The sequence below is a fragment of the Rhopalosiphum padi genome, unplaced genomic scaffold, assembly GCF_020882245.1.
Source record: "Rhopalosiphum padi isolate XX-2018 unplaced genomic scaffold, ASM2088224v1 scaffold1, whole genome shotgun sequence".
Taxonomy (NCBI): Eukaryota; Metazoa; Arthropoda; class Insecta; order Hemiptera; family Aphididae; genus Rhopalosiphum; species Rhopalosiphum padi.
In genome coordinates this window covers 9,755,749-9,776,245 of record NW_026869996.1, presented here as the reverse complement: position 1 = coordinate 9,776,245, position 20,497 = coordinate 9,755,749, and the positions used below count along the sequence as shown (strand labels likewise).

At 27.8% G+C, this 20,497-nt stretch overlaps 5 long non-coding RNA genes across 5 annotated transcripts; all 5 read right to left on the bottom strand.

Moving 5' to 3' along the window:
- Positions 1 to 468: 468 nt before the first annotated feature.
- LOC132931388 (uncharacterized) lies at positions 469 to 2,016 on the bottom strand. Its single transcript, XR_009662575.1, has 3 exons — positions 1,672 to 2,016; positions 1,248 to 1,377; positions 469 to 556 (listed from the first exon to the last, which is right to left on the bottom strand). It is a non-coding gene; the product is annotated as an uncharacterized LOC132931388 (long non-coding RNA).
- A 1,636-nt stretch (positions 2,017 to 3,652) lies between these two features.
- Positions 3,653 to 5,768, bottom strand: LOC132931341 (uncharacterized). The gene is made up of 4 exons (XR_009662470.1): positions 5,424 to 5,768; positions 5,000 to 5,129; positions 4,208 to 4,308; positions 3,653 to 3,883 (listed from the first exon to the last, which is right to left on the bottom strand). It is a non-coding gene; the product is annotated as an uncharacterized LOC132931341 (long non-coding RNA).
- A 1,636-nt stretch (positions 5,769 to 7,404) lies between these two features.
- Positions 7,405 to 9,520, bottom strand: LOC132931345 (uncharacterized). Its single transcript, XR_009662473.1, has 4 exons — positions 9,176 to 9,520; positions 8,752 to 8,881; positions 7,960 to 8,060; positions 7,405 to 7,635 (listed from the first exon to the last, which is right to left on the bottom strand). It is a non-coding gene; the product is annotated as an uncharacterized LOC132931345 (long non-coding RNA).
- A 1,636-nt stretch (positions 9,521 to 11,156) lies between these two features.
- On the bottom strand, positions 11,157 to 13,272 carry LOC132931344 (uncharacterized). The gene is made up of 4 exons (XR_009662472.1): positions 12,928 to 13,272; positions 12,504 to 12,633; positions 11,712 to 11,812; positions 11,157 to 11,387 (listed from the first exon to the last, which is right to left on the bottom strand). It is a non-coding gene; the product is annotated as an uncharacterized LOC132931344 (long non-coding RNA).
- A 1,636-nt stretch (positions 13,273 to 14,908) lies between these two features.
- Positions 14,909 to 17,024, bottom strand: LOC132931342 (uncharacterized). The gene is made up of 4 exons (XR_009662471.1): positions 16,680 to 17,024; positions 16,256 to 16,385; positions 15,464 to 15,564; positions 14,909 to 15,139 (listed from the first exon to the last, which is right to left on the bottom strand). It is a non-coding gene; the product is annotated as an uncharacterized LOC132931342 (long non-coding RNA).
- Positions 17,025 to 20,497: the final 3,473 nt, after the last annotated feature.

Genomic DNA, 20,497 nt, shown 5'->3' with positions numbered 1-20,497 from the left:
GAGAATTGAGTGTTTTATAAGCAGTTAAAAATATGACTTTGTAATATTTGTTAAAATTACCATATAAAATCATTTTTTATAGTGTTTATGAAGTATCAGCTTAAATGACCAATATGGATGTTAGTAATGGTAAATAAGAATCATTTACTTAATCTAATTGTCTAGGTTTCATGACACTAACTTGATAATTGAGATTCTTATGAGCAGCTAAAAATATGAATTTGTAATATGAGTCAAAATTGTGATATATAAGCACGTTTTATAGTGTTTATTATTAAGTATGAGCCTAAATGAAATATATGGAAGTTAATAATGGTAAATAAGAACCATTTACTTAATATAATGGTTAGGGTTTTATGACACTACCTTTTTGTAACACTACTATTAATTGAATATCAATTACATTCAATACCCATTACACGCACGTTGCATAAAACCATTAATATTAGCAGTACCTTCTATTCCATTTTCAACGGAAGATGTTGTAACTTTCCCAAGTGATAGAAATGTTAATTCATGGTCTCAGCATGCCTCGAGTGATCTGCTATACTGCCATCTAAAACACAAAGTAGTCAGTTAAATATGTATAATGGTTAAAGAAATAATTATAATGCTTAGCAACAAAAGAGATAGTACAAATCTACCAGAATGTTTTGTTGAGTTTTAATGTAAAACAAAATATAAGTAAAGAATACACTTGTACATTAACATAAAATTGCTGATTTTCAATATTAAAATAATAAGAGTTTGTAATACTTGTATACATTATACAATAAGAATCATTGTCATAATCTAGTAATCAAGGTTTCTAGACACTAACATGAGAATTGAGTGTTTTATAAGCAGTTAAAAATATGACTTTGTAATATTTGTTAAAATTACCATATAAAATCATTTTTTATAGTGTTTATGAAGTATCAGCTTAAATGACCAATATGGATGTTAGTAATGGTAAATAAGAATCATTTACTTAATCTAATTGTCTAGGTTTCATGACACTAACTTGATAATTGAGATTCTTATGAGCAGCTAAAAATATGAATTTGTAATATGAGTCAAAATTGTGATATATAAGCACGTTTTATAGTGTTTATTATTAAGTATGAGCCTAAATGAAATATATGGAAGTTAATAATGGTAAATAAGAACCATTTACTTAATATAATGGTTAGGGTTTTATGACACTACCTTTTTGCAACACTACTATTAATTTAATATCAATTAAATTCAATACCCATTACACGCACGTTGCACAAAACCATTATTATTAGCAGTGTCGTCTAGTACATTTTCAACGTAGGATGTTGATATTTAGCGTAGTGGTAGAAATGTGAATTCATGTGTCAGCATGTATTGAATGATCTGCTATACTGCCATCTAAAAATAAAAAATAGTCAGTTAAATATGTGTAGTGTTTGGAGAATAACTTGAGAATACAGTGTTTTACAAGCAGTTCAAAGTATGACTTTGTAATGTTTGTTTAAATTATCATATCAAAATTATGATATTAAATCATTTTTTATTGTGTGTATGAAGCATCACCTTAAATGTAATATTTGAAAGTCAATTATGGAAAATTAGAATCATTTGCTTATAATCTAATGGTCAGGGTTTCATGACACTGACTTTTTGTTACACTACTATTAATTTAATATCAATTAAATTCAATACCCATTACACGCACGTTGCACAAAACCATTATTATTAGCAGTATCGTCTAGTACATTTTCAACGTAGGATATTGATATTTAGCATAGTGGTAGAAATGTGAATTCATGTCTCAGCATGTATTGAATGATCTGCTGTACTGCCATCTAAAAAAAAAATAGTAAGTTAAATATGTATAATGGTTGGAGGATAGAATGTCGCTACTAGACACCGTAAGGAGGACAACAATTTTTATATAACGACTATTACGTGGACAACACTGAATAATTTTGAAATGGAAACAATCAAAACATAAACTAACAGACAAACTTCATTTTTATTACAAAATTCTTGAAAACAATTTACAGTTGAAACTCAAATACAAATACGAATGTAAAACTGGAAAATGATATGAAATATAGACATAATATATAAACAGACGATAAGAAATAATAACTATGATAAGCCATAAAAGATAGTACCTACAAATATACCAGAATGTTTTGTAGAATATAAATGTACCTATTATAAGTGTGACTAAAGAATACATTTGTACAACTGAAAATTTGCTCCTTTTCAATATGAAAAAAGTGGGTATCGCTCCGCTGTATAGTAGAGATGGAGAGTAGGTCACTGGTCACTTTAATGGATGTGTTAAATTTGAATGCAACGACGGGTAGCATTGTATACGAAAAACGATTCTGAACGGAGATGATTTGTCAGTCAATGATAATTAGTTGGATATATTATATTATTACCTATATTTAAATTGTAATATATCGTTATTTTACGCGATTTCGTAAAAAATTATATTTCATACGCACATAAAATGTTTTCTAAATTGACAATGGATTTTTTTTTGTTTACGGTTACTTGAAGGAAAACTTATGGATAACCTAGTATTGGATTTGTGAACCTTAAGTATAAATCACAAAGATTTTATGAATTTTCAACTTCAAAATTCTTTGCAAATTTTCGTGATTTCGATATATTTTCTAAACATTTGAACTTTAAATGCATATAAACAAAAATTGTGACTAACGATTTTTGATTTATTTTTTACTACGATAAGTTTCAATTATCTATAAGTAGCTTAAAAAATGTCAAAATATTTTGAAAATTTAATCGCAAATAGATAACGCTAATATAAACGTTTGTTGAAAATTTCAAGTATTTACAATGATTCGTTTTTGAGTTACAGCAAAATCAAAAAATCGATTTTGTCTTTTCAAAGAGGGGCTGAAGTCAAAACCGAAGCATTATTACTACTCCAAAAAGTGATGACGGACACAAAAATAATACAAACATCATTGTAAAATCAATACATTCATCACTCCGTTCAGAATCTAAAAATATTAATTTGTATTATTCGTCAAAATTGACTTGTAAAATCATATTTTATAGTTTTTATGAAGTAAAAATATCTGGTTAAATGAAACATGTGCAAGTTAAAAATTATAAATCAGAATCATTTTCGTAATCGAGTAGTCAAGGATCAAGACACTTACTTGTGTTAACTTCGGGCATAAAATATGAACAATTCGTTTATAATATCAAAAATCTTTATTAAATGAACAACAACTACACCCAATAGCTAAGTAAAAACAACCGTCAATTATGTCAAAAGGCCGTCCGGCGAACGGCACACACGCAACCAACTAGTTTTACTCTGAGGCGATCGGGCATCGGCCGACGGATGTCGTAGCCACTACCGCCCTCTGTCGGTGCATACATTTAATAATTTTGAGTGTTTTATAAGCAGTTTCAAAATGGGAATTTGTCAAAATTATCATATAAAAACATGTATTATAGTGTATTCAAAATACCAGGTTAAATGAAACACGTGAAAGATAATAATGGTAAATTTCTTAAACTATTGTTCAAGCTTCTAAACATTAACTTAATATTTGAGTGTTTTATAAATGTTTTATAAAGATCATTTAAATATAGTAAAAATAAAATATATTTATAGCATAGGTAAATTTTAAGAATAAACAATACAAGCTAAAGGTGTTTACTATTATTTTATTCAGATATTTAACAAATCTCAATTGTTTCACAGCTATTAATTTAGTATCAATTATATTCAATAACCATTGCACGCACATTGCATAAATCCAATATTATTATCAGTATCTTCTAGTCCATTTTCAACATAGGATGTTGATACTTTCCTTGGTGGTAGAAATGTGAATTCGTGTCTCAGCGTGCCTTGATTGATCTGATATACTGCCAACTGAAAAAATGTAGTAAGTTAATAATGTATAACGGTTGGAGAATAACTTGAGAATATAGTGTTTTACTATGACAGTTCAAAGTATGAATTTGTAATATTAGTCAATATTATCATATAAAAAACATGTTTTATAGTGTTTATTATTAAGTATGAGCCTAAATGAAATATATGGAAGTTAATAATGGTAAATAAGAACCATTTACTTAATATAATGGTTAGGGTTTTATGACACTACCTTTTTGTAACACTACTATTAATTGAATATCAATTACATTCAATACCCATTACACGCACGTTGCATAAAACCATTAATATTAGCAGTACCTTCTATTCCATTTTCAACGGAAGATGTTGTAACTTTCCCAAGTGATAGAAATGTTAATTCATGGTCTCAGCATGCCTCGAGTGATCTGCTATACTGCCATCTAAAACACAAAGTAGTCAGTTAAATATGTATAATGGTTAAAGAAATAATTATAATGCTTAGCAACAAAAGAGATAGTACAAATCTACCAGAATGTTTTGTTGAGTTTTAATGTAAAACAAAATATAAGTAAAGAATACACTTGTACATTAACATAAAATTGCTGATTTTCAATATTAAAATAATAAGAGTTTGTAATACTTGTATACATTATACAATAAGAATCATTGTCATAATCTAGTAATCAAGGTTTCTAGACACTAACATGAGAATTGAGTGTTTTATAAGCAGTTAAAAATATGACTTTGTAATATTTGTTAAAATTACCATATAAAATCATTTTTTATAGTGTTTATGAAGTATCAGCTTAAATGACCAATATGGATGTTAGTAATGGTAAATAAGAATCATTTACTTAATCTAATTGTCTAGGTTTCATGACACTAACTTGATAATTGAGATTCTTATGAGCAGCTAAAAATATGAATTTGTAATATGAGTCAAAATTGTGATATATAAGCACGTTTTATAGTGTTTATTATTAAGTATGAGCCTAAATGAAATATATGGAAGTTAATAATGGTAAATAAGAACCATTTACTTAATATAATGGTTAGGGTTTTATGACACTACCTTTTTGCAACACTACTATTAATTTAATATCAATTAAATTCAATACCCATTACACGCACGTTGCACAAAACCATTATTATTAGCAGTGTCGTCTAGTACATTTTCAACGTAGGATGTTGATATTTAGCGTAGTGGTAGAAATGTGAATTCATGTGTCAGCATGTATTGAATGATCTGCTATACTGCCATCTAAAAATAAAAAATAGTCAGTTAAATATGTGTAGTGTTTGGAGAATAACTTGAGAATACAGTGTTTTACAAGCAGTTCAAAGTATGACTTTGTAATGTTTGTTTAAATTATCATATCAAAATTATGATATTAAATCATTTTTTATTGTGTGTATGAAGCATCACCTTAAATGTAATATTTGAAAGTCAATTATGGAAAATTAGAATCATTTGCTTATAATCTAATGGTCAGGGTTTCATGACACTGACTTTTTGTTACACTACTATTAATTTAATATCAATTAAATTCAATACCCATTACACGCACGTTGCACAAAACCATTATTATTAGCAGTATCGTCTAGTACATTTTCAACGTAGGATATTGATATTTAGCATAGTGGTAGAAATGTGAATTCATGTCTCAGCATGTATTGAATGATCTGCTGTACTGCCATCTAAAAAAAAAATAGTAAGTTAAATATGTATAATGGTTGGAGGATAGAATGTCGCTACTAGACACCGTAAGGAGGACAACAATTTTTATATAACGACTATTACGTGGACAACACTGAATAATTTTGAAATGGAAACAATCAAAACATAAACTAACAGACAAACTTCATTTTTATTACAAAATTCTTGAAAACAATTTACAGTTGAAACTCAAATACAAATACGAATGTAAAACTGGAAAATGATATGAAATATAGACATAATATATAAACAGACGATAAGAAATAATAACTATGATAAGCCATAAAAGATAGTACCTACAAATATACCAGAATGTTTTGTAGAATATAAATGTACCTATTATAAGTGTGACTAAAGAATACATTTGTACAACTGAAAATTTGCTCCTTTTCAATATGAAAAAAGTGGGTATCGCTCCGCTGTATAGTAGAGATGGAGAGTAGGTCACTGGTCACTTTAATGGATGTGTTAAATTTGAATGCAACGACGGGTAGCATTGTATACGAAAAACGATTCTGAACGGAGATGATTTGTCAGTCAATGATAATTAGTTGGATATATTATATTATTACCTATATTTAAATTGTAATATATCGTTATTTTACGCGATTTCGTAAAAAATTATATTTCATACGCACATAAAATGTTTTCTAAATTGACAATGGATTTTTTTTTGTTTACGGTTACTTGAAGGAAAACTTATGGATAACCTAGTATTGGATTTGTGAACCTTAAGTATAAATCACAAAGATTTTATGAATTTTCAACTTCAAAATTCTTTGCAAATTTTCGTGATTTCGATATATTTTCTAAACATTTGAACTTTAAATGCATATAAACAAAAATTGTGACTAACGATTTTTGATTTATTTTTTACTACGATAAGTTTCAATTATCTATAAGTAGCTTAAAAAATGTCAAAATATTTTGAAAATTTAATCGCAAATAGATAACGCTAATATAAACGTTTGTTGAAAATTTCAAGTATTTACAATGATTCGTTTTTGAGTTACAGCAAAATCAAAAAATCGATTTTGTCTTTTCAAAGAGGGGCTGAAGTCAAAACCGAAGCATTATTACTACTCCAAAAAGTGATGACGGACACAAAAATAATACAAACATCATTGTAAAATCAATACATTCATCACTCCGTTCAGAATCTAAAAATATTAATTTGTATTATTCGTCAAAATTGACTTGTAAAATCATATTTTATAGTTTTTATGAAGTAAAAATATCTGGTTAAATGAAACATGTGCAAGTTAAAAATTATAAATCAGAATCATTTTCGTAATCGAGTAGTCAAGGATCAAGACACTTACTTGTGTTAACTTCGGGCATAAAATATGAACAATTCGTTTATAATATCAAAAATCTTTATTAAATGAACAACAACTACACCCAATAGCTAAGTAAAAACAACCGTCAATTATGTCAAAAGGCCGTCCGGCGAACGGCACACACGCAACCAACTAGTTTTACTCTGAGGCGATCGGGCATCGGCCGACGGATGTCGTAGCCACTACCGCCCTCTGTCGGTGCATACATTTAATAATTTTGAGTGTTTTATAAGCAGTTTCAAAATGGGAATTTGTCAAAATTATCATATAAAAACATGTATTATAGTGTATTCAAAATACCAGGTTAAATGAAACACGTGAAAGATAATAATGGTAAATTTCTTAAACTATTGTTCAAGCTTCTAAACATTAACTTAATATTTGAGTGTTTTATAAATGTTTTATAAAGATCATTTAAATATAGTAAAAATAAAATATATTTATAGCATAGGTAAATTTTAAGAATAAACAATACAAGCTAAAGGTGTTTACTATTATTTTATTCAGATATTTAACAAATCTCAATTGTTTCACAGCTATTAATTTAGTATCAATTATATTCAATAACCATTGCACGCACATTGCATAAATCCAATATTATTATCAGTATCTTCTAGTCCATTTTCAACATAGGATGTTGATACTTTCCTTGGTGGTAGAAATGTGAATTCGTGTCTCAGCGTGCCTTGATTGATCTGATATACTGCCAACTGAAAAAATGTAGTAAGTTAATAATGTATAACGGTTGGAGAATAACTTGAGAATATAGTGTTTTACTATGACAGTTCAAAGTATGAATTTGTAATATTAGTCAATATTATCATATAAAAAACATGTTTTATAGTGTTTATTATTAAGTATGAGCCTAAATGAAATATATGGAAGTTAATAATGGTAAATAAGAACCATTTACTTAATATAATGGTTAGGGTTTTATGACACTACCTTTTTGTAACACTACTATTAATTGAATATCAATTACATTCAATACCCATTACACGCACGTTGCATAAAACCATTAATATTAGCAGTACCTTCTATTCCATTTTCAACGGAAGATGTTGTAACTTTCCCAAGTGATAGAAATGTTAATTCATGGTCTCAGCATGCCTCGAGTGATCTGCTATACTGCCATCTAAAACACAAAGTAGTCAGTTAAATATGTATAATGGTTAAAGAAATAATTATAATGCTTAGCAACAAAAGAGATAGTACAAATCTACCAGAATGTTTTGTTGAGTTTTAATGTAAAACAAAATATAAGTAAAGAATACACTTGTACATTAACATAAAATTGCTGATTTTCAATATTAAAATAATAAGAGTTTGTAATACTTGTATACATTATACAATAAGAATCATTGTCATAATCTAGTAATCAAGGTTTCTAGACACTAACATGAGAATTGAGTGTTTTATAAGCAGTTAAAAATATGACTTTGTAATATTTGTTAAAATTACCATATAAAATCATTTTTTATAGTGTTTATGAAGTATCAGCTTAAATGACCAATATGGATGTTAGTAATGGTAAATAAGAATCATTTACTTAATCTAATTGTCTAGGTTTCATGACACTAACTTGATAATTGAGATTCTTATGAGCAGCTAAAAATATGAATTTGTAATATGAGTCAAAATTGTGATATATAAGCACGTTTTATAGTGTTTATTATTAAGTATGAGCCTAAATGAAATATATGGAAGTTAATAATGGTAAATAAGAACCATTTACTTAATATAATGGTTAGGGTTTTATGACACTACCTTTTTGCAACACTACTATTAATTTAATATCAATTAAATTCAATACCCATTACACGCACGTTGCACAAAACCATTATTATTAGCAGTGTCGTCTAGTACATTTTCAACGTAGGATGTTGATATTTAGCGTAGTGGTAGAAATGTGAATTCATGTGTCAGCATGTATTGAATGATCTGCTATACTGCCATCTAAAAATAAAAAATAGTCAGTTAAATATGTGTAGTGTTTGGAGAATAACTTGAGAATACAGTGTTTTACAAGCAGTTCAAAGTATGACTTTGTAATGTTTGTTTAAATTATCATATCAAAATTATGATATTAAATCATTTTTTATTGTGTGTATGAAGCATCACCTTAAATGTAATATTTGAAAGTCAATTATGGAAAATTAGAATCATTTGCTTATAATCTAATGGTCAGGGTTTCATGACACTGACTTTTTGTTACACTACTATTAATTTAATATCAATTAAATTCAATACCCATTACACGCACGTTGCACAAAACCATTATTATTAGCAGTATCGTCTAGTACATTTTCAACGTAGGATATTGATATTTAGCATAGTGGTAGAAATGTGAATTCATGTCTCAGCATGTATTGAATGATCTGCTGTACTGCCATCTAAAAAAAAAATAGTAAGTTAAATATGTATAATGGTTGGAGGATAGAATGTCGCTACTAGACACCGTAAGGAGGACAACAATTTTTATATAACGACTATTACGTGGACAACACTGAATAATTTTGAAATGGAAACAATCAAAACATAAACTAACAGACAAACTTCATTTTTATTACAAAATTCTTGAAAACAATTTACAGTTGAAACTCAAATACAAATACGAATGTAAAACTGGAAAATGATATGAAATATAGACATAATATATAAACAGACGATAAGAAATAATAACTATGATAAGCCATAAAAGATAGTACCTACAAATATACCAGAATGTTTTGTAGAATATAAATGTACCTATTATAAGTGTGACTAAAGAATACATTTGTACAACTGAAAATTTGCTCCTTTTCAATATGAAAAAAGTGGGTATCGCTCCGCTGTATAGTAGAGATGGAGAGTAGGTCACTGGTCACTTTAATGGATGTGTTAAATTTGAATGCAACGACGGGTAGCATTGTATACGAAAAACGATTCTGAACGGAGATGATTTGTCAGTCAATGATAATTAGTTGGATATATTATATTATTACCTATATTTAAATTGTAATATATCGTTATTTTACGCGATTTCGTAAAAAATTATATTTCATACGCACATAAAATGTTTTCTAAATTGACAATGGATTTTTTTTTGTTTACGGTTACTTGAAGGAAAACTTATGGATAACCTAGTATTGGATTTGTGAACCTTAAGTATAAATCACAAAGATTTTATGAATTTTCAACTTCAAAATTCTTTGCAAATTTTCGTGATTTCGATATATTTTCTAAACATTTGAACTTTAAATGCATATAAACAAAAATTGTGACTAACGATTTTTGATTTATTTTTTACTACGATAAGTTTCAATTATCTATAAGTAGCTTAAAAAATGTCAAAATATTTTGAAAATTTAATCGCAAATAGATAACGCTAATATAAACGTTTGTTGAAAATTTCAAGTATTTACAATGATTCGTTTTTGAGTTACAGCAAAATCAAAAAATCGATTTTGTCTTTTCAAAGAGGGGCTGAAGTCAAAACCGAAGCATTATTACTACTCCAAAAAGTGATGACGGACACAAAAATAATACAAACATCATTGTAAAATCAATACATTCATCACTCCGTTCAGAATCTAAAAATATTAATTTGTATTATTCGTCAAAATTGACTTGTAAAATCATATTTTATAGTTTTTATGAAGTAAAAATATCTGGTTAAATGAAACATGTGCAAGTTAAAAATTATAAATCAGAATCATTTTCGTAATCGAGTAGTCAAGGATCAAGACACTTACTTGTGTTAACTTCGGGCATAAAATATGAACAATTCGTTTATAATATCAAAAATCTTTATTAAATGAACAACAACTACACCCAATAGCTAAGTAAAAACAACCGTCAATTATGTCAAAAGGCCGTCCGGCGAACGGCACACACGCAACCAACTAGTTTTACTCTGAGGCGATCGGGCATCGGCCGACGGATGTCGTAGCCACTACCGCCCTCTGTCGGTGCATACATTTAATAATTTTGAGTGTTTTATAAGCAGTTTCAAAATGGGAATTTGTCAAAATTATCATATAAAAACATGTATTATAGTGTATTCAAAATACCAGGTTAAATGAAACACGTGAAAGATAATAATGGTAAATTTCTTAAACTATTGTTCAAGCTTCTAAACATTAACTTAATATTTGAGTGTTTTATAAATGTTTTATAAAGATCATTTAAATATAGTAAAAATAAAATATATTTATAGCATAGGTAAATTTTAAGAATAAACAATACAAGCTAAAGGTGTTTACTATTATTTTATTCAGATATTTAACAAATCTCAATTGTTTCACAGCTATTAATTTAGTATCAATTATATTCAATAACCATTGCACGCACATTGCATAAATCCAATATTATTATCAGTATCTTCTAGTCCATTTTCAACATAGGATGTTGATACTTTCCTTGGTGGTAGAAATGTGAATTCGTGTCTCAGCGTGCCTTGATTGATCTGATATACTGCCAACTGAAAAAATGTAGTAAGTTAATAATGTATAACGGTTGGAGAATAACTTGAGAATATAGTGTTTTACTATGACAGTTCAAAGTATGAATTTGTAATATTAGTCAATATTATCATATAAAAAACATGTTTTATAGTGTTTATTATTAAGTATGAGCCTAAATGAAATATATGGAAGTTAATAATGGTAAATAAGAACCATTTACTTAATATAATGGTTAGGGTTTTATGACACTACCTTTTTGTAACACTACTATTAATTGAATATCAATTACATTCAATACCCATTACACGCACGTTGCATAAAACCATTAATATTAGCAGTACCTTCTATTCCATTTTCAACGGAAGATGTTGTAACTTTCCCAAGTGATAGAAATGTTAATTCATGGTCTCAGCATGCCTCGAGTGATCTGCTATACTGCCATCTAAAACACAAAGTAGTCAGTTAAATATGTATAATGGTTAAAGAAATAATTATAATGCTTAGCAACAAAAGAGATAGTACAAATCTACCAGAATGTTTTGTTGAGTTTTAATGTAAAACAAAATATAAGTAAAGAATACACTTGTACATTAACATAAAATTGCTGATTTTCAATATTAAAATAATAAGAGTTTGTAATACTTGTATACATTATACAATAAGAATCATTGTCATAATCTAGTAATCAAGGTTTCTAGACACTAACATGAGAATTGAGTGTTTTATAAGCAGTTAAAAATATGACTTTGTAATATTTGTTAAAATTACCATATAAAATCATTTTTTATAGTGTTTATGAAGTATCAGCTTAAATGACCAATATGGATGTTAGTAATGGTAAATAAGAATCATTTACTTAATCTAATTGTCTAGGTTTCATGACACTAACTTGATAATTGAGATTCTTATGAGCAGCTAAAAATATGAATTTGTAATATGAGTCAAAATTGTGATATATAAGCACGTTTTATAGTGTTTATTATTAAGTATGAGCCTAAATGAAATATATGGAAGTTAATAATGGTAAATAAGAACCATTTACTTAATATAATGGTTAGGGTTTTATGACACTACCTTTTTGCAACACTACTATTAATTTAATATCAATTAAATTCAATACCCATTACACGCACGTTGCACAAAACCATTATTATTAGCAGTGTCGTCTAGTACATTTTCAACGTAGGATGTTGATATTTAGCGTAGTGGTAGAAATGTGAATTCATGTGTCAGCATGTATTGAATGATCTGCTATACTGCCATCTAAAAATAAAAAATAGTCAGTTAAATATGTGTAGTGTTTGGAGAATAACTTGAGAATACAGTGTTTTACAAGCAGTTCAAAGTATGACTTTGTAATGTTTGTTTAAATTATCATATCAAAATTATGATATTAAATCATTTTTTATTGTGTGTATGAAGCATCACCTTAAATGTAATATTTGAAAGTCAATTATGGAAAATTAGAATCATTTGCTTATAATCTAATGGTCAGGGTTTCATGACACTGACTTTTTGTTACACTACTATTAATTTAATATCAATTAAATTCAATACCCATTACACGCACGTTGCACAAAACCATTATTATTAGCAGTATCGTCTAGTACATTTTCAACGTAGGATATTGATATTTAGCATAGTGGTAGAAATGTGAATTCATGTCTCAGCATGTATTGAATGATCTGCTGTACTGCCATCTAAAAAAAAAATAGTAAGTTAAATATGTATAATGGTTGGAGGATAGAATGTCGCTACTAGACACCGTAAGGAGGACAACAATTTTTATATAACGACTATTACGTGGACAACACTGAATAATTTTGAAATGGAAACAATCAAAACATAAACTAACAGACAAACTTCATTTTTATTACAAAATTCTTGAAAACAATTTACAGTTGAAACTCAAATACAAATACGAATGTAAAACTGGAAAATGATATGAAATATAGACATAATATATAAACAGACGATAAGAAATAATAACTATGATAAGCCATAAAAGATAGTACCTACAAATATACCAGAATGTTTTGTAGAATATAAATGTACCTATTATAAGTGTGACTAAAGAATACATTTGTACAACTGAAAATTTGCTCCTTTTCAATATGAAAAAAGTGGGTATCGCTCCGCTGTATAGTAGAGATGGAGAGTAGGTCACTGGTCACTTTAATGGATGTGTTAAATTTGAATGCAACGACGGGTAGCATTGTATACGAAAAACGATTCTGAACGGAGATGATTTGTCAGTCAATGATAATTAGTTGGATATATTATATTATTACCTATATTTAAATTGTAATATATCGTTATTTTACGCGATTTCGTAAAAAATTATATTTCATACGCACATAAAATGTTTTCTAAATTGACAATGGATTTTTTTTTGTTTACGGTTACTTGAAGGAAAACTTATGGATAACCTAGTATTGGATTTGTGAACCTTAAGTATAAATCACAAAGATTTTATGAATTTTCAACTTCAAAATTCTTTGCAAATTTTCGTGATTTCGATATATTTTCTAAACATTTGAACTTTAAATGCATATAAACAAAAATTGTGACTAACGATTTTTGATTTATTTTTTACTACGATAAGTTTCAATTATCTATAAGTAGCTTAAAAAATGTCAAAATATTTTGAAAATTTAATCGCAAATAGATAACGCTAATATAAACGTTTGTTGAAAATTTCAAGTATTTACAATGATTCGTTTTTGAGTTACAGCAAAATCAAAAAATCGATTTTGTCTTTTCAAAGAGGGGCTGAAGTCAAAACCGAAGCATTATTACTACTCCAAAAAGTGATGACGGACACAAAAATAATACAAACATCATTGTAAAATCAATACATTCATCACTCCGTTCAGAATCTAAAAATATTAATTTGTATTATTCGTCAAAATTGACTTGTAAAATCATATTTTATAGTTTTTATGAAGTAAAAATATCTGGTTAAATGAAACATGTGCAAGTTAAAAATTATAAATCAGAATCATTTTCGTAATCGAGTAGTCAAGGATCAAGACACTTACTTGTGTTAACTTCGGGCATAAAATATGAACAATTCGTTTATAATATCAAAAATCTTTATTAAATGAACAACAACTACACCCAATAGCTAAGTAAAAACAACCGTCAATTATGTCAAAAGGCCGTCCGGCGAACGGCACACACGCAACCAACTAGTTTTACTCTGAGGCGATCGGGCATCGGCCGACGGATGTCGTAGCCACTACCGCCCTCTGTCGGTGCATACATTTAATAATTTTGAGTGTTTTATAAGCAGTTTCAAAATGGGAATTTGTCAAAATTATCATATAAAAACATGTATTATAGTGTATTCAAAATACCAGGTTAAATGAAACACGTGAAAGATAATAATGGTAAATTTCTTAAACTATTGTTCAAGCTTCTAAACATTAACTTAATATTTGAGTGTTTTATAAATGTTTTATAAAGATCATTTAAATATAGTAAAAATAAAATATATTTATAGCATAGGTAAATTTTAAGAATAAACAATACAAGCTAAAGGTGTTTACTATTATTTTATTCAGATATTTAACAAATCTCAATTGTTTCACAGCTATTAATTTAGTATCAATTATATTCAATAACCATTGCACGCACATTGCATAAATCCAATATTATTATCAGTATCTTCTAGTCCATTTTCAACATAGGATGTTGATACTTTCCTTGGTGGTAGAAATGTGAATTCGTGTCTCAGCGTGCCTTGATTGATCTGATATACTGCCAACTGAAAAAATGTAGTAAGTTAATAATGTATAACGGTTGGAGAATAACTTGAGAATATAGTGTTTTACTATGACAGTTCAAAGTATGAATTTGTAATATTAGTCAATATTATCATATAAAAAACATGTTTTATAGTGTTTATTATTAAGTATGAGCCTAAATGAAATATATGGAAGTTAATAATGGTAAATAAGAACCATTTACTTAATATAATGGTTAGGGTTTTATGACACTACCTTTTTGTAACACTACTATTAATTGAATATCAATTACATTCAATACCCATTACACGCACGTTGCATAAAACCATTAATATTAGCAGTACCTTCTATTCCATTTTCAACGGAAGATGTTGTAACTTTCCCAAGTGATAGAAATGTTAATTCATGGTCTCAGCATGCCTCGAGTGATCTGCTATACTGCCATCTAAAACACAAAGTAGTCAGTTAAATATGTATAATGGTTAAAGAAATAATTATAATGCTTAGCAACAAAAGAGATAGTACAAATCTACCAGAATGTTTTGTTGAGTTTTAATGTAAAACAAAATATAAGTAAAGAATACACTTGTACATTAACATAAAATTGCTGATTTTCAATATTAAAATAATAAGAGTTTGTAATACTTGTATACATTATACAATAAGAATCATTGTCATAATCTAGTAATCAAGGTTTCTAGACACTAACATGAGAATTGAGTGTTTTATAAGCAGTTAAAAATATGACTTTGTAATATTTGTTAAAATTACCATATAAAATCATTTTTTATAGTGTTTATGAAGTATCAGCTTAAATGACCAATATGGATGTTAGTAATGGTAAATAAGAATCATTTACTTAATCTAATTGTCTAGGTTTCATGACACTAACTTGATAATTGAGATTCTTATGAGCAGCTAAAAATATGAATTTGTAATATGAGTCAAAATTGTGATATATAAGCACGTTTTATAGTGTTTATTATTAAGTATGAGCCTAAATGAAATATATGGAAGTTAATAATGGTAAATAAGAACCATTTACTTAATATAATGGTTAGGGTTTTATGACACTACCTTTTTGCAACACTACTATTAATTTAATATCAATTAAATTCAATACCCATTACACGCACGTTGCACAAAACCATTATTATTAGCAGTGTCGTCTAGTACATTTTCAACGTAGGATGTTGATATTTAGCGTAGTGGTAGAAATGTGAATTCATGTGTCAGCATGTATTGAATGATCTGCTATACTGCCATCTAAAAATAAAAAATAGTCAGTTAAATATGTGTAGTGTTTGGAGAATAACTTGAGAATACAGTGTTTTACAAGCAGTTCAAAGTATGACTTTGTAATGTTTGTTTAAATTATCATATCAAAATTATGATATTAAATCATTTTTTATTGTGTGTATGAAGCATCACCTTAAATGTAATATTTGAAAGTCAATTATGGAAAATTAGAATCATTTGCTTATAATCTAATGGTCAGGGTTTCATGACACTGACTTTTTGTTACACTACTATTAATTTAATATCAATTAAATTCAATACCCATTACACGCACGTTGCACAAAACCATTATTATTAGCAGTATCGTCTAGTACATTTTCAACGTAGGATATTGATATTTAGCATAGTGGTAGAAATGTGAATTCATGTCTCAGCATGTATTGAATGATCTGCTGTACTGCCATCTAAAAAAAAAATAGTAAGTTAAATATGTATAATGGTTGGAGGATAGAATGTCGCTACTAGACACCGTAAGGAGGACAACAATTTTTATATAACGACTATTACGTGGACAACACTGAATAATTTTGAAATGGAAACAATCAAAACATAAACTAACAGACAAACTTCATTTTTATTACAAAATTCTTGAAAACAATTTACAGTTGAAACTCAAATACAAATACGAATGTAAAACTGGAAAATGATATGAAATATAGACATAATATATAAACAGACGATAAGAAATAATAACTATGATAAGCCATAAAAGATAGTACCTACAAATATACCAGAATGTTTTGTAGAATATAAATGTACCTATTATAAGTGTGACTAAAGAATACATTTGTACAACTGAAAATTTGCTCCTTTTCAATATGAAAAAAGTGGGTATCGCTCCGCTGTATAGTAGAGATGGAGAGTAGGTCACTGGTCACTTTAATGGATGTGTTAAATTTGAATGCAACGACGGGTAGCATTGTATACGAAAAACGATTCTGAACGGAGATGATTTGTCAGTCAATGATAATTAGTTGGATATATTATATTATTACCTATATTTAAATTGTAATATATCGTTATTTTACGCGATTTCGTAAAAAATTATATTTCATACGCACATAAAATGTTTTCTAAATTGACAATGGATTTTTTTTTGTTTACGGTTACTTGAAGGAAAACTTATGGATAACCTAGTATTGGATTTGTGAACCTTAAGTATAAATCACAAAGATTTTATGAATTTTCAACTTCAAAATTCTTTGCAAATTTTCGTGATTTCGATATATTTTCTAAACATTTGAACTTTAAATGCATATAAACAAAAATTGTGACTAACGATTTTTGATTTATTTTTTACTACGATAAGTTTCAATTATCTATAAGTAGCTTAAAAAATGTCAAAATATTTTGAAAATTTAATCGCAAATAGATAACGCTAATATAAACGTTTGTTGAAAATTTCAAGTATTTACAATGATTCGTTTTTGAGTTACAGCAAAATCAAAAAATCGATTTTGTCTTTTCAAAGAGGGGCTGAAGTCAAAACCGAAGCATTATTACTACTCCAAAAAGTGATGACGGACACAAAAATAATACAAACATCATTGTAAAATCAATACATTCATCACTCCGTTCAGAATCTAAAAATATTAATTTGTATTATTCGTCAAAATTGACTTGTAAAATCATATTTTATAGTTTTTATGAAGTAAAAATATCTGGTTAAATGAAACATGTGCAAGTTAAAAATTATAAATCAGAATCATTTTCGTAATCGAGTAGTCAAGGATCAAGACACTTACTTGTGTTAACTTCGGGCATAAAATATGAACAATTCGTTTATAATATCAAAAATCTTTATTAAATGAACAACAACTACACCCAATAGCTAAGTAAAAACAACCGTCAATTATGTCAAAAGGCCGTCCGGCGAACGGCACACACGCAACCAACTAGTTTTACTCTGAGGCGATCGGGCATCGGCCGACGGATGTCGTAGCCACTACCGCCCTCTGTCGGTGCATACATTTAATAATTTTGAGTGTTTTATAAGCAGTTTCAAAATGGGAATTTGTCAAAATTATCATATAAAAACATGTATTATAGTGTATTCAAAATACCAGGTTAAATGAAACACGTGAAAGATAATAATGGTAAATTTCTTAAACTATTGTTCAAGCTTCTAAACATTAACTTAATATTTGAGTGTTTTATAAATGTTTTATAAAGATCATTTAAATATAGTAAAAATAAAATATATTTATAGCATAGGTAAATTTTAAGAATAAACAATACAAGCTAAAGGTGTTTACTATTATTTTATTCAGATATTTAACAAATCTCAATTGTTTCACAGCTATTAATTTAGTATCAATTATATTCAATAACCATTGCACGCACATTGCATAAATCCAATATTATTATCAGTATCTTCTAGTCCATTTTCAACATAGGATGTTGATACTTTCCTTGGTGGTAGAAATGTGAATTCGTGTCTCAGCGTGCCTTGATTGATCTGATATACTGCCAACTGAAAAAATGTAGTAAGTTAATACATGTATAACGGTTGGAGAATAACTTGAGAATATAGTGTTTTACTATGACAGTTCAAAGTATGAATTTGTAATATTAGTCAATATTATCATATAAAAAACATGTTTTATAGTGTTTTATTATTAAGTATGAGCCTAAATGAAATATATGGAAGTTAATAATGGTAAATAAGAACCATTTACTTAATATAATGGTTAGGGTTTTATGACACTACCTTTTTGTAACACTACTATTAATTGAATATCAATTACATTCAATACCCATTACACGCACGTTGCATAAAACCATTAATATTAGCAGTACCTTCTATTCCATTTTCAACGGAAGATGTTGTAACTTTCCAAGTGATAGAAATGTTAATTCATGGTCTCAGCATGCCTCGAGTGATCTGCTATACTGCCATCTAAAACACAAAGTAGTCAGTTAAATATGTATAATGGTTAAAGAAATAATTATAATGCTTAGCAACAAAAGAGATAGTACAAATCTACCAGAATGTTTTGTTGAGTTTTAATGTAAAACAAAATATAAGTAAAGAATACACTTGTACATTAACATAAAATTGCTGATTTTCAATATTAAAATAATAAGAGTTTGTAATACTTGTATACATTATACAATAAGAATCATTGTCATAATCTAGTAATCAAGGTTTCTAGACACTAACATGAGAATTGAGTGTTTTATAAGCAGTTAAAAATATGACTTTGTAATATTTGTTAAAATTACCATATAAAATCATTTTTTATAGTGTTTATGAAGTATCAGCTTAAATGACCAATATGGATGTTAGTAATGGTAAATAAGAATCATTTACTTAATCTAATTGTCTAGGTTTCATGACACTAACTTGATAATTGAGATTCTTATGAGCAGCTAAAAATATGAATTTGTAATATGAGTCAAAATTGTGATATATAAGCACGTTTTATAGTGTTTATTATTAAGTATGAGCCTAAATGAAATATATGGAAGTTAATAATGGTAAATAAGAACCATTTACTTAATATAATGGTTAGGGTTTTATGACACTACCTTTTTGCAACACTACTATTAATTTAATATCAATTAAATTCAATACCCATTACACGCACGTTGCACAAAACCATTATTATTAGCAGTGTCGTCTAGTACATTTTCAACGTAGGATGTTGATATTTAGCGTAGTGGTAGAAATGTGAATTCATGTGTCAGCATGTATTGAATGATCTGCTATACTGCCATCTAAAAATAAAAAATAGTCAGTTAAATATGTGTAGTGTTTGGAGAATAACTTGAGAATACAGTGTTTTACAAGCAGTTCAAAGTATGACTTTGTAATGTTTGTTTAAATTATCATATCAAAATTATGATATTAAATCATTTTTTATTGTGTGTATGAAGCATCACCTTAAATGTAATATTTGAAAGTCAATTATGGAAAATTAGAATCATTTGCTTATAATCTAATGGTCAGGGTTTCATGACACTGACTTTTTGTTACACTACTATTAATTTAATATCAATTAAATTCAATACCCATTACACGCACGTTGCACAAAACCATTATTATTAGCAGTATCGTCTAGTACATTTTCAACGTA